This window comes from Camelus bactrianus, chromosome 2, assembly GCF_048773025.1.
Source record: "Camelus bactrianus isolate YW-2024 breed Bactrian camel chromosome 2, ASM4877302v1, whole genome shotgun sequence".
Classification (NCBI taxonomy): Eukaryota; Metazoa; Chordata; class Mammalia; order Artiodactyla; family Camelidae; genus Camelus; species Camelus bactrianus.
This window is the reverse complement of record NC_133540.1, coordinates 64346839-64359876: the sequence shown is the minus strand read 5'-3', so window position 1 is coordinate 64359876 and position 13038 is coordinate 64346839.

The window sequence follows — 13038 nt, the reverse complement described above, 5'->3', positions numbered from 1 at the left end:
ACCCTGCCTGCGTACAAGATTGTGGGCATCCACATTTAAGGTAATAGTCATGGGCCATTGGGAAGGAGTTTCTTTCTCTGCATTTTTATGAAGCTTAAATACTTATTTTGATGGAGATTAATGTTCCCTCTATAATTAAGTACAAACCAAGTATTCAATCACTGTACCTCCCCAATTATCAGTCCATACTTAACTCATCACCAACTTAAGATGAGCATGTTGAAAATGTGTCTTCTGAGTTAAGATTTCACTTTAATAGTGTGCTCTTAATGACTTTTTTCTCCTTAGTATTTACCTCTTGTGAATTATAATTTGATAGCTTGAAACGTTTTTTAATGCGGTTAACTTGTGCCAAACTGACTAGCTATTATAGAGATGGAAGACACTTTGGCTGTGACAAATAGTAAAAGAAGGAAAACAATTAAAACATATATGCAATAAATCTTCCAACCAGATGATTTCTAACATACCTTTCAGGTCTTAAAGTCTAAGGCCCAGTGATATCTACATAAATATAGATTCTTACAATACAGCCTTTTGTAACTGGCATAAAGAACAAGTAAAGAGAAAAAGTAAGCTTATATTTGAGAGATAATAACCTTGGCCACAAAACTGAATGCCTGGTCAACTGAAAGATAAGAGAGCACGAACGTGCAAATAAAAGGAGACAAAGAAGCTCTGGGACTTCCTTTGTGAAGGACCCTGACTGTTCAGTCTTGATCTCTTTATTAAATGATGTCTCTGAGTGTTGCCCCAAACCGTGGCGTGAAAACTAGAACTGTTTGGAGTCCACATGCATATTATTTAGCCAAGAGAGTCACATAGACATAAATAAAATTGCCACAAACTGGCAAGTAAATTACTTGAAGAACAGAAATATGATAAAGGATATTTATCTTTTGCTATATTTCATAGATGCCCAAAGTGGAAATTATCCTCTCGTGGTGCATAGTTTTGAGGCACTTTGCCCCAAGCATGTTAGGGTTTCAACTGAGGGTGGCATGTGAGAAAGGATTAAGGTATTCATTGTAAATAAGTTTATCTATGAATGACAAAAGGTACAAAATAGTATTAGCTTTAAAAAAAATAGAAATTTATTTCTCTCTCCAGCAAACTATAGTAAGATCCTTCTATTTTGTGGGCCACTGGTATGGCCCAATTTTATTGTCAAATTCACCTCATAATCCAAAATGGTTACCCCAGCTCCAGCCATCATATCTCCATTACAGTAAATTAAGGTAAGAAAAAGGAAGGAGAAAGGCATACCTTCACCCAAAAACAATTAAAAGTTTTCATAAGATTTTTAATGTTTTCATCACAAAAAAATTTTTTTTGTAACTACAGTGATGAATGTCAACTAGATTTATTGCAGTTTTCACAGTATACACAAATATGGAATCATTATGTTATACATCTGAAACTATATAATGTTTTATTATCAATTATAAATTGATATAAATTTTAAAAGGAAAAAATAGATAAATTGGACTTCATCAAAATTAAAAGCTTTTAAGTTTCAAAGTAAGAAAGTGAAAACATAACCCACAGAATGGGAGAAAATATTTTCAAATCAGGTATCTGATAATGGTCTAGTATCCAAAATATATAAAGAATTTTTACAACTCAACATTAAAGAGACAAAAACCACAATTAAAAATTGGGCAAAGAATTAGAACCCAAGTCTCTTGATTCTGATAAGATAACAATATCTTATCAACAAACATGAGAAAAGATGAGCAGCATCATTAGTCATCAGGGAAACACAATCAAAACCACCGTGAGATATCACTTTACACCCACTAAGATGACTATAAGCAAAACTATAAACAATAACGTGTTAGAGAGAGGGAGAAATAGAGGATGTGGTACAGTGTTTACACTTGCGTGAGACTCTGGGGGAAGAGCATACAGGAATTCTTATTTATTTATATAAAATACTTCATGACTTTCAAAAAAAAAATTCCCAAAAGTTTCCCAATAGTTCTACTTACAGCTTATTGGTCAAAATTTAGTCAAATGACTATTGGGCTACAAAGGAAACTATTAAAAATAAACTTTATTCTGGTTGGAATAACCCAATGCCCAGTGAAAATTTGAGAATCCCATTATTGAGGAAGAAGGAGAGACCTAGGGTATCATGAAATTTATCTTCCAAACTGCAACTTTATTGAGTTGCAAGAGGGCACCATTAATAATTAATCCAGGACAGCACATATCGACTGTGACGTGTGGTTACCTTGGGGAGTTCAGATATTGGGGCACAGCAAGCCGTCTCTACTACTGTTAATAATACTGGCTACCATTTCTGAAAGCCCCAAATGTGCGAGCCATGTAGTAGTCACTTGGTTTTTGCTCATTACTTTATTAAATAGTTATACTTATAATATTAATCCCCATGACAATCTTATGAATTCAATATTTTTGCCCCCCATTTTAATGTTTAAAAGACTAATGTGCAAAGAAGTTATTTAACTTGCCCACAGTCACACAGACAGTAAGTGTCAAATCTTAGAATCAAATTCACTGCTTTCTGAGTGCAGAGTTCCTGTTCTTTCACAACCTTGGTCCCAGCTGCCGTTGATTTTTGTAAAAGTAAGCTCTTTGGCCTCAAAGGCATTATGCTAAGTTAAAGATGCCTAACATAAAAGAATGTACACAATATGATTCTATGTATATAAAGCTTGAGGAAAAGCAAAACTACAGTGATAGAATGCAGATCAGTGGTTGTGGAGGGAGGAATCAGTGAGGGGATGATCTGCAAAGAAGCAGGAGGGCAGGGCAGTTTTGAGGGTGATGGAAATGCTCTGTCAATCATGCTGGAGGTTACGTGGTTGAGTTCATTTATTAAAACTCATTGACTGCACACATAGTATCGGTAAGTTTTATTGTATACAAATTATACTTCAATAAAGTTGACAAGAAATAGATGATAGATAGATGATAGATAGATAGATAGATAGATAGATAGATAGATAGATAGATAGATAATAGATAGATAGAGAGATCCATCAGCTGATCTCTGGTAGGCCAAAAAAAGAAAATAAAGATGGCCAAGATATCAGAGGTATGGGAGATGTGAGTTTACAGCTTTCTACTCACGACACAATATTCTCCTTTGTCTTACCAGAAGTGGAGACTGAATAGGGTATTTTCCATTTCACTAGCCCTTGTGTATTTCTGTGGCCTTGCAAATTTGCTATTCATTTTTTAAAAATTGAAGTACAGTTGATTTACAATGTTGTGTTAGTTTCCGGTGTACGGCATAGTGATTCAGTTTTACACAGATACACATATATATTCTTTTTCATTACAGGTTATTACAAGATATTGAATATAGTTCCCTGAGTTATAGAGTAGAACCTTGTTGTTCATTTATGTTATATAAAGTAATGTGCATCTGCTAATCCCAAGCTCCTAATTTACCTCCCCCCTCTACCCCTTTGGCAACCATAAGCTTTTTCCCTGTGTCTCTGAGTCTGTTAGAGTTCTTGATTGGGCCTCTTCTTCCAGAAACCCCAAGAGACCTCCTTTCTAGTAACAGGATTCTTCCTCTTCCAGGTGTCACTTGCTTCTGCCTAACCTGATCACATGGTTATATTCATTTTTTTCTTCCTCCACCTGTTTATTTGATTATCTATGTGTATAGAACTACTGAATGATCAAACCTATTGATCCCCTAGGAGCAAATGGACAAGCCCCTGCAGTACCTGTTCCAAGAAAACGCTTCCAAGAAAAGGAATACTGGGACCTTCGGCAGCAGGGTTGCTATGGTCTTATGAAATACTTTGCATGCTGGAGAGAGGAGTTTTTACCCACGTTGGTCACCAAATGAGAGATATTTGTAGGGATTTCTATAGATTTTATGCAGGGGAGACACCGCAAAAACCATGCTTCAGTAAAATAAGCCTGGAAAAGCTTTACAAGGATGAATTAGAGGAAAGAGAGATGGTAGGAGGTGAAATCAATTAGGAAGACTTCGCAATAGTCCGAGAAAGAGCCAACGAGGGCTGAACAAAGCGCGGCAGTGGGCGCAGACAGGCAGGGAGAAGTGGGAGGAGGCACTGAGCGCTGCGGAGGAGGAGCGACCTCCTCCTTCCCCCACCGCCCTCCAGCCCAAGCCCAGAAGCGCAGTGGGGAGGAAAAGCGCACGGTCTGACGAGTAAAGGTGTGGGCGGCCCCGGAACAACCTACTGAGATACTGAAATTGTGCTTTCTCCCTATAATTTACATTTTTTTCCCATCCTACTCACAGTATTTAGGTATTTGTTTTTGTTTTTATTTTTTTACAACCATGTACATTTCTGTAACAGCGAGGTAGCCTTGAAATTAAATGCCTTGCAAATTCTTCTTTGTTAAATTAGGTTCTAATCTAACTGGCTACCATCAAGAAGGTTATTATTATGCTGTTGTCCTATTTCTGTAGTTCCAACTTCTCCCTTTCATTTTTCTGATTATTTTATGTGTGCTGTTTTCATTGCCTATACAGTTGACAATGGATTTTTTTCTTTTTCTTTCCTTTGGATTAGCCAGATTTTGTAAGAGCTTTATAAAATTTAACTCCCACTATAATCCAGATGTGAAGAGAAAGTGAAAGTTCTTAGGGCCCTTCTACTTAAACTGGCCCTCTGTTTTCATCCCCTCCCCACTAAGTAACTAGATAATAAATTAACTAAATTTAGTTCAAACAATTTCATCTAATTGTGTTGACTTCCGCTATAAAATATTCAGTGTTTCCAAAAAATCATTTAGTCCCCAAACTAGCCTCATTCCTCTGCACATCTCCCGGTGATGACTGATCTGGCCCAGCTCCTCTGCACTTCGCCCTGTGGTAACATGCAGTGAGTAGTGGTGGTTGTGGGGAATAAAGCTTTTGAGTCCTCCTGGAAAAATAAAGTCAGAGTCTTCAGTGCAACTGCACTCTGCTTCCTCAGGTCTCCATGGCAACACCCAAGCTCCTGGGTGCTGTTTGCCCTGCTGCTATGCTGCATAGCTTCACTCTCTCAGTGGGGCTCTGATTTCCGTCTCTGCCAGCTTGGACAATGCTTAGTACAATATCCTTGTTAACCATGTCTCACCCCTGCTCCTACTGGCCACAGTTCTCTGCATGAGAACTACATCCTTGTTTCAGTCAATGAGCCACTGTGCCTATAGAATCACCCAATGGAGCCTGGCTCTCAGGCTCAAGTCCCACTGCAGACCCCTGAAGGCAGCTCAGGAAGGCCATACTGTAAGATCTCCCTCTTCTGAGCACACCGTGTAGCCTCAGCACTTCGGTCAGGCCCGAGGCTGGGGCGAGATGAGTCTCAGAGGTGACTTCCTAGTCCTGGGTGGGTAGCAGGGAGAAACTGCCTGCCCTCTTTGCCTTGGGCCTTGTCCTCAACCCTTCTCCTTAGGAGCTAGTGGGGCTAGTCAGACAGCCCAGTGCCCCTCTGCCACTCATTAGATGCATAATCTCAGATGAGGTATTTGCTGGCTCTGTGTTCCAGCTTCCTCAGCTGTAAAATGGGACTAAAATAGTAATTTACCTCGCAGTGTCGTGAGGATTGAATGAGCTGATACATACTTATATGCATAGAAGTACTTAGAACCGAATGCCTAGAAGCTATTCAATAAATTAACACATATTTTTCCTTCTCACAAATTATTTGAAATGGAAAAAAATGTTTTTATTTCCTTCTTTACTGATATCCTCTTCCAGACTCCAGCCAATCCTAACGGCAGGTGTTGCATCTCCTGTACTCCACCAGAGAGCTCAACAGACCGAATCCTCCATGCTTGGATGTGGGGACACTGAAGGAGGAAGTCAAGGATCTGAAAAGGTGTCTGAAGGCAGAATGCTAGGACCGCGATCCTGTGGCATGACCTTGTGATGGAACAATGGAGGCTGAACGTTCTCTTGGTCTCTTCTTGGTATTCCTTCCCTAACAAACTATAATTTCTGCTCACCTACTCTCCCCTCTCCCTCCATCCTCCAAGGAGTTAGATGTCCAGCAAATTAGGTCAGAGGCCTTGGGAAGACAAAAGAGAACAGTGCATTCAAAATTTTAACTGTTAGTCCCTTCCATTTACATTCCCAGCCTTGCCCTCTGTATCTTAAAAACTGACCAAATAATCAGAATTACGTTCAGATTTCTCTGATCTACCCAGTTTAGCATTGGTATAACATGTCCTTCAGTTTAAAATTCAATAAATGCAACCTCATATGTTGCCAATAATATGTGCCAAAATATACATGTGTTACAAACTATCTCTTACTTTTCCCCCCAGGACACTCTCTGTATGATTAAATAAGTTTCATTAAACATGACCTATTCTGGAAAAATTATCAAAGAATAGCAAAAGATCTCGACAGATACCATATGACTATTTAACTCTTGCTAAAAGCAGAAAGGCTAATTACTTGTAGTATTAAATAGAAAGGAAACAGTAAAAAAAAAAAAAATCCCTAAGTCCTTAATATAACTCAAAACTTAAGAGTAAATTGTAATGGGCAGTGAACATAACCACATACTGACCACCACTATTAATTTACATAGGATAGATTGACCATATGTAACAACAAACCTCTAAACTTAATAATGTTAGTCTGGAATACCAAGGTTGAACAGCAATTTGTGAGGGCTTAATGTTAAATTATTACAGAATGTGCACCATTGAAATCAAGTATGTTCAGGATCTCTTTTGGAAAAGACAGGCCGTAATGTGTAGCTGGCCTACTTCGTGCAGCTTATCCATCCATGAACCCTCAGGGTGCATTAAGCTACATCGTAACAGCCTGTGCCAAACCCTGCCAACGGTCCCAGGTTCCATTTACTCAGAGTCAATAAGCCCCATCAGAATAGCTTGACATCACAGTGACAGTAATTGTCACCAAGGAGCAAATTTGGATTTATTTATTCAACACTGTAGTGTGGAAATAAGGAGTGATATAGGGAGTTTGGGGAGAAAAAAAGGATCCAGTAAAACCTTGAATTTGATGAACATTTTGGAAAATAAGGCTTTAAAAAGAGATGCTATTCTGTCCAGAGAAAAGGACCTTGAGAGGATATTTACCACCTGCAAATTTCAGAGTAATTTCAAGCATTAGCTTCAGATCCACAAAAGCCCAAACTTCCATTCTGGAACTTCTGCTTATCAGCTCTGTGGGTTTAGGTGAACCACCTAATGCTGACGAGTTTCAACTTCCTCATCGGTAAAATAGAAATACCTATGTCATCGGGGAATTAAATAAAATAATGTAGGTGCAGCAGTGTTGTCCCTTCCCTGGTTATCCCAGCTTGGGGAGCTCCTCTCAGCACCCTGCTGGACACATGAGGTCCTATGTAATCACCCTGGAGGCTCGGTGCCGACCAGCCTCCTGGGACAGCTGGGTGGGGAAGCTGCAAAGCCTAGTGGCCTTGACAGGGTGCTGCTCCCTCTTCCGGGGAGTCAGCTCTAAAGGGGTCTTAGTTACTAGGACATTAAAACCACAATGAGATACCGCTTCACACCTACTAGGTTGTTTGAAAACAAAAATTAAAAACTGACAATACCAAGTGCTACCAAGAATGCAAAGCAACTGGAATTCTCATACACCACTGGTGGGACTAACATTTTTGGAAAACAGTTTGAAATTTTCTCATAAAACCAATCTTGCCCTTACTGTATGATGTACAAATTCTGTTTGTGATGTACAAATTCTGTTTTAAAACACAGGTCAACAAATGACCTGTCTGCTAATGTGTATAGCAGCTTTATTCATAATAGCCCAGAATTTAAAAGTCCCCAAATGCCCATTAGTTGGAGAAAGGATGAAAACATCATGGTGTATCCACATGGTGCAATACTATTCCGCAAGAAAAAATAACTCATGATACATGCAACAACATCGATGAATCTTGAAAGCAGGGTAAATGAAGGAAGCCAGAGACAGAAGGTTACATGCTATATGATTCCATGTTTATGACATTCAGAAAAATGCAAAGTCTTAGGGACAGAAATCAGGTTGTTACTATAGCCTGGGGGGACTGAAGAAGGGATTGACTACAATGGGGCACAAGGCATTTTTTAGGTATGATGAAAATGTTCTATATCTTAGTTGTGATGGTTATATGAATGTGTTCATTTATCAAAACACACCACACTCAAAGTTAAAATTGTGCAGTCTCGCCATATATACTTTATGTCTCTATCAACTTGCATTTAAAAAAAATCTCACACCAAAAGAAGACAAGTAAATGAAGTATGAGGTATACAAAGAAATTCATAAATTGTAGATTTAAACCCATATTTTTGTAAAATTCTCAGTTATATAATGTTTATGAAAGACATATCTAAAACTTAATCCTGTAGAAGCTTGAAAATTAAAAGGGTTATATATATTTACATATATATATATATACACACATATCTTTCAACCCCTGGAAAGAGCACAAATTTAAAAATAAAATAAAAAGAGAAATTAAAGGTCAGCATAGCCAATAGTTGATTTTTGGAAAAGAACATAGAACTCATAAACTTCTCGTGAGACTAATCAAGAAAAAATGGTGGGGAGGGTATAGCTCAGTGGTAGAGTGTATACTTAGCATGCCCGAGATGCTGGGTTCAATCCCCAGTACCTCATTAAAAAATAAAAATAAAATATCAAAAAAGTGGCAAATGATAGAAAGAATATTAAAAAAAAAATGAAAGAAGGCACAAATAACCAGTGTCAAAAATGAAAAAGTAGACCTTACTATCACTTCTGCCGTATCAAAAGAGGATATTGTGAACAGCTTTAGGCTAATAAATATAAACATGGAGATAGAAAGATCAAGTGTCTAGGAAAGTAGAAATTATCAACAAAAGGCAAAAAGTGAAATATAATATTCCTTTATCTATTAAAGAAGTTGACTCCAAATCTTCCCATAATTTAAGAATATTAAAATTAATCTCTTGTACCAGGTAACTAGAAAAACATCACAAGAAATAACACAAATCTTACACAAATGTTCCAGAGAAAAGAAAACAACGGGGCATTAGGAGACTTCTGAAATGACTTAACCGTCCCTGCCTCCTGGCAGCATCACCTTGGGTAACTCCCTCCCTTTGCGTGTGGACTGGACCAAGTGACCTGCTTCTAATGAATAAAATATGGTAAAAAGATAGGATATCATTTCCAAGATTAGGTTACCAAAGGCGCGTTTCTGTCTTCATCTGCTTAAAACTACGCAAATCGTATTACTCAGCAATTCTAGTGCTAAAAACCTACTCAACAGAAATCTATGCACGTGGGCACCAAGAACTATATACAAGAGTGTTCATGGCAATAGCACTCATGACAGCCCACAACTGGAAATAAACCAAGTGCCTATGAGTAGTAGAATGGACAAATGAAGCGTAGTCTATTCATACATAGAATACTATGTAAAAATAAAAATAAACTGCTACTTTTCAGTTATCAAATGAATAAGGTCTGAGAATCTAAGGTATAACACGGTGACTATAGGTGATAACCCTGTATGGTATAACTGAAATTTGAAATTTGCTGACAGTGTGACTTAAATGTTCTCACCAAAAAAGAAAAAAAAGTAAGTAAAAAAAACTGCTCACCCTGCAATATGGATGGATTTTATATACATAAGTAAGTAAAAAAAACTGCTCACCCTGCAATATGGGTGGATTTTATATACATACTGTTGAACAAAAGAAGTCAGCACGACAGAATTCATATTGGATTATTCTATTTATATGAAGTTCCCGATCAAGTAGGACAATGCTACAGAGTAAAAAATGCAGGCTGAGGTGATAAGCTATAAACAAAAGCAAGGATGCGGTGACCAGAAAAGTCACGATTGGTTTTAACTTTGGAACAGAGAGGAGAGTAAGGAGAAGGGAGCCCAGGGGCTTCTGGAGTTTGGTGGTTCTGTATTTCTTGTTCCTACTGGTGGTCTCACGAATGTTGGTTTGAGGCTTGATCCATATTTACTTTAAGGTTTGCTCACTTTTATTTATCTATGCTATATTTTACCAGAAAAAGCTTTTCTGTTTTTTATTGAATTGTAGTTCTTTCAATATTATATTAATTTCAGGTGTATAATGTAATGATTCATCATTTTTATGGATTATGCAACATACAAAGTTATCATAATATTATTGACTATGTTCTCTGTGATGTACATTACATCTCTACAACTTATTTTATAAATGGAAATTTGTACAACAAAAAGTTTAAAGAAAATTATATGGCTAGGAAAAGAAATGAAAGTTTTTCCTTACGGAACAGACTTGCCAGCCCCAACTCCTGGAAATTTCTGTTGGGTATTTCTTTCCCCACTTATGTACCACATGCATATTTCTGTGTATATCACACCTTTTAAAATAAATTTTACTATTCATATTAATATGTGAATATTACCTCTTCACTTAATTGTGTAAGATGTGACAATCTCTTCACTTGATGTATTGTAAACATAATTCCTGGTCAGTATATATTTATTCACCTTATTTTTAAAAGCTACATAACATTCTATTGTGTGGATATGCTATAATTTATTTACTCCTTCACTTACGGAAGGACATTTAAATTGGTTCTGATTTTTTTGCTCTTCCAGAAAAGACTTCATTGATGTATATTCTTGGATATATATTCATATCACTGTTTTTTTAAATGAATCATTCTATTACTATCACTGAGTAGTTTTTAGCTTTGGCTCACTGATTTTCTCCCCAGCACAACTTGGTCATAATTTTTGGAGATTCCAGTATCGGTGCGTATGAACCTATCAACACCCTGCCTTGCCTTTTGGTTGCACCATCCTCCTCCTCTCCAAAGACCACATTTTCCTAGCCTGGCCCTTCTTTCCCACTGTCATGTCTTAGAGTCTAGACCTTGTCATGGTACTAAGCATCACACTCTCAGACCATCACACCTATCTCCAACACTTCCTGGCCTGGCTTCACCAAGATCTAAAAGTTACGTATCAGACACATTTCATCCTGCCTGTCTCCTTCATGTCTCCTTTCCCTACTTGCCACAACCCACATGAGAGCCTTCCCTTGCTCACACGTAATTCTTTCTCAGTCTTCCTCACTTTATCATACTTATCTGGGAAAGCCCAAAACCTGGCAACAGCCATATTTCCACCCTTACCGTGCCTGTCCCCATGTACTTAATGCCTGTTGGGGAGATATATAAAACAATGAAACAGTGCAGACTTTCTTCACTTTAAATTATCTAATAGAAATCATTTAATAGAAAACAGGTCTTCCGTGGCACAGGTTAGCGACACCAATGAGGTTGTCAGCCCTTGGTGTGGACCAGTTACCTTCCTATGTTTCTCCAGCCCACTCACTCTTGTGGCCTCCTAGAAGACCGGTTCCCACCTTCACCTCTCTCCCGAACCTCCACTCCCACCTCCCTCATCCTCACTCTCAGCTGAAGAATGCGCTTCCTATTTCACTGAGAAAATTAATCAGGAAAGGATCTCCAGAGGTGCCCACAGCACAGTTATTCCAGGAACAGCATCTGCACCCACATTGTCTGCCTTCCCACCCATTACTTCAGACCGATTGCCCCTGCCCCTGTCTAAAGGCAGTTCCTCTTGTGCACTCGATTCCATTGCCTCTCGCCTACACAGCCTCATCAATTAGGCAGTTCCTCCGTCTCTCTTTCTTCCAGCATCAATCTTCCACCATCAATCTTCCACTTTCCACTGTGACACTCCCACCAGTGTACAAAGAAAAACTGCTATAATTTCTATCATCTAAAAGCCATGGGAAAATATCTCTTTGACTCACATCGCCTTCCAGTTATTCCCCATGTAACTGTTCCTATATTACTACAAAAACTTTTTAAAAATTTCCTATACCTGCCATTGCCATTTTTTCCCCATTCTGTCTTGAAACCACTATACTATAATAAGGCTTTAACTCTGTATCACCACTCCACTCAGAACACCTCTTATTAAAGACACCAATGAATTCTTGTTTGACCAGATCACTGGTTAACTCCTTGACCATGCTTCCTTGGAAAACATCCACCCTTTGGTTTCTGGAATAACATACACTCATGATTTTCCACCAGCTTCAATAGCCACTTCTTACCTTTTCTGGCTCATGCACAGTCCCCAAATCTAAACTTTGGAACCCCTTATGGTTCAATCTTTATCCATGCTCACTTCCTAGATTTTATATATATATATATTTACATTAATTTACATTAATAGCCAAGATCTCTCTCCAAAACTCCATATCCATATGTTAACTGCCTATTAGACTGATTGACATAAATATCTAATGTCTCATAGAAGTCTGAAGCAGAACTTCCTTTCAGCCTGCCCCTCCCACTGCTTGCCCCGTTTCAGTAAAGAACAAACACCCTGGAATCATCCTTAAATCCTGTCTTTTTCTGATCCCCTGTCCAATGCATTAGAAAGCTTCCTTGATCTATCTTCAACATACTTCCACTTCTCTTTACCTCAACCACTACCACCCTGCTCTGAGCCACCACCTTTTATCTGCATGACTGCCATAGCATCTTAACTGGTCTTCTTTCACCCTAGAGGCAGTCTGTTCTCAACCCCAAAACCAGAGTGAGCCTTTCAAAACTGTAGTCAAGTTCATGTCGTGCAACTACTCGAAACCATCCAATGGCTTTCATTCTACTCTGAGTCCCATGAAGTCCTATGTAATCTACATCCCTGCAACTTCTCTGTCCCTACCTATAAGCCATTCTGGCTTCTTTAATATCTACCAAGCAAAATACGCAGTTGCTCCTCCCTCTGCCTAGACCCCTCTGCCACCATGTATCGCGACATCTAGTGCCTTCACTTCCCTCAGATATTTGCTCAGTTACCTAATTGCTGAGGAATTCTGGAACTACCCTGTTTAAATCACTTTCTTTTTCCTTCTCTCCACTTCCTTGGTCATATGCACTCCATAGAACATATCACTATGTCTGCATGTGTGTCTGTGTCTGTGTACTTATATGTATACAACACATGGACATAAGATGTATTTTATATATATATATATATATATATATATATATATATATATATATATATATATAAAATCTAG